Genomic DNA, 2,981 nt, shown 5'->3' on the forward strand with positions numbered 1-2,981 from the left:
ACATTGTTTTTTTATACTATAGAAGCCTTTTGTTTCGTGCGCCATAATTTTCGCGATTTTCTAGAAACGAGACAATGATCACAACAATTTAGGACGCGCACAAACCGATTTTGTTTTTTCATTCTAAAACAATCACAATCAGTATTGATTCATAGGTCTTTGGGCCCAGTGAGTAGGCCTACAGGTTTTGATAAGGTATTCTAGGCTCCTACAGGAAACACCGTTTCTTTGTATCCCTACGTCAAGGAGGTAGACTCAGCATAAAGGTAAACAATAATACATTATGTATTGCAACTCAGTCGTTGATAGAAAATATAAAGTCTTTGAGAGCGACAGTCAGAGAGCCACAGTAGGAGTTAACCGATCTATAAAATAAGCCTATGCGTACATTTTCTCTACTGTATACAATATACAACTTGAAGTTCCAAAACTGTTTTGTTTCACTGAAAACTTACCTCAGGAGTCGTTTGATGTCTATCAAAAGATATATTTAAAGCATAGATTATGGCGACGGTAAACAGAAGCTTTTAAACAAACCAAAATAGGCTTTGAATTACACGTCACGGGTTAGGCACAGATTAGTATGTCCTTTATACTGAACTGTGAATTTTTCGCCTGACAAACCTCTGTCTATAATTCTGAAAAGCCCAAACCATTCTGTCAAAGGGTGATAGAGTGAGTCAGTTTCTGTCATAAATGACTTTGTAGAACTTTTGAAAACTCACCACCTTCGTAGTATAAGTTACAAATATACATTGCTTATTAAAAAAATACAGAATTTTTATTGATCTTTAAAGCAAAACAGTGCAAGAAATTACTTCGTTGTTGGCAAACCATCTACAGAATATAGTACACATAACGGTATATTTGAAAAAACAACAAAACACTAAGAAATGATCCAAAAGAAAATGGCATATTAAGGTCAGTTACTGTAAGCATTAAACATACTGGTATTCAGTTAATTATGAGGACTACTTTAGTAATAACAAATATCTTCCAATGACAATCTTTTGAGTCGTCACTCGTTAAGGTTAGTTACTGTGAACTTTAAATATCCAGTTAATTATGAGTTGAACTAATACAGTAGTAAAAAAGATAAAGGATAAAAAATGATAGGACTACTACCATCATCTTCAAATAACATATTGAAACAATCTTTCAGGATCACTCGGTTAAGGTTCAATTCACATACTCCATCCGTAAACTTGATTTATCGGAACATTGAAACTGTAACATCGGACAATTATTAAGAAGATGATGATGTTACTGTTGATGATGGTGCTGATGACCTTTATCATAAATATCATATATGATGTCGATGATGTTGAATATTGGTAGGTTCATATTAAACAATGGGCAAAAGCATCTGTATTACATATAGCGCCACCTTAAGGTATGTACACCAGGGACCTGTCAATATAGCACAGATCAATTCCTATTAATAACTGTAATTATAATGTAGGAAAGCATTTTGCCCTGGGGTTTTAAGCTACTAGTCTCAATTGCTTTTATTTTTCTCGAAAAATCAATGTGCTATTGTGACTTCTGTTGGTCGATCTATTGACACACACACACAGAGTACAGTACAGTTTCGTCTACTGCCAATCGCATCCCAGAGGCAGTCTTCTGGCATCCATATATTATGCTGGATCCGACTGTTGAAAGAACTCCTTGACTACCAACTCGACGTTTACGTTTCTAGGCCAAGACCCTTACTTTGCCAAAACATTGTGGTGACTAACTTTGACAATTATACTAAAGAATCAGATGTAAAGGCTTTTGTGAGACTTTTGTTAAAACATTTTCTTCCTACTGCGGTAAGTACATATATTATTTTTTGAGTAAATATTTCATCTTGTTGGTAGTGGAAAGGAAACTATGGCTTAGTATGGCCGGTCGCCCACAATTAAGTTTTTAGACAACAATAATATAGATTGCCAATAAAATTAACCTTATTTGTATAGTCAAATTAATATTTTTGGTTCAACGACCTCAACGTTTCGGCCTCCGATGACGGGGTGGGGTGAAGGTAGGGGGGGGGGGCGCCGTCGCCACTGACAGGGACGTTGGCTTGAAAGTTAACCCTTTGGAAACTAATAACTGGAAGGTTGAAATTAATGAATTAATGCTTGAAATTATACTTAACAGTTTTTATTGTAAATATCGTGTAATTCAGCCCTTGTAGAGATTTCGATGTGTGTTTTTTGAATAAGAAAAATTGAATTTGAAATCCAAGGCCCCCTGGTGAGGAAGCCGAAACACTGAATTTGGGAGCCAGGATTGGCTTCTTCTTTGACGGGGGTGGGTTCCCCGACAAGGGCCATGTTGTCACGGACCCCCTCTATTGGCGTCACCACATTATAATAGACCTAACCGTAGGCCTACTTTCTAGTCAGTCACATTTTCACTCCAAAGTCCTGTGTACCCTGACGCATTGTATTATTCAATCAAGGTGTGGGCTCACCAACATGTGGCAATGTCGTTTTTAATATCTGTTGCATAAATTAGCAATAATAGGCCTATTTAAAGCTGAATCAAGCCGCTTTTTAATGCGATATCGGTTGCCATAGCAACGCATTGATTGAATCAGTTGCTAGAAAGTGGTAAAGAGTAAGGTCATAACGACACAACAAATAATTTCCATTGTAGGCCTACAGTAGAAAATCGTTAATCAATATTTCTATAGAGATGCTACTACAGTACATATTTATATTAAACTGGTTTATCTACCCCCAAATGCGGTTTTCTTCGCAGCCGATGCTCGTGTGATGCTATTTCCTAACTACAGGTCCTTGGAGCCTGAGGCGGCACTGATCATGACTGATCCTGTGCGTCTTTAATTGCAAGGTGGTGGACCTTTCCTATCATTCGACCATATTTTTACTCTTCTGTTATACTCCTTCTTAGGAGATCGGCATACTCTTCCCTACCAGAATATAGCACTGTTATTATTATTTATCCTTTGTTGATACTGTATATAT

The sequence above is a fragment of the Anneissia japonica genome, unplaced genomic scaffold, assembly GCF_011630105.1.
Source record: "Anneissia japonica isolate Jap-2015-1 unplaced genomic scaffold, ASM1163010v1 scaffold17136_len74041_cov174, whole genome shotgun sequence".
NCBI lineage: Eukaryota > Metazoa > Echinodermata > Crinoidea > Comatulida > Comatulidae > Anneissia > Anneissia japonica.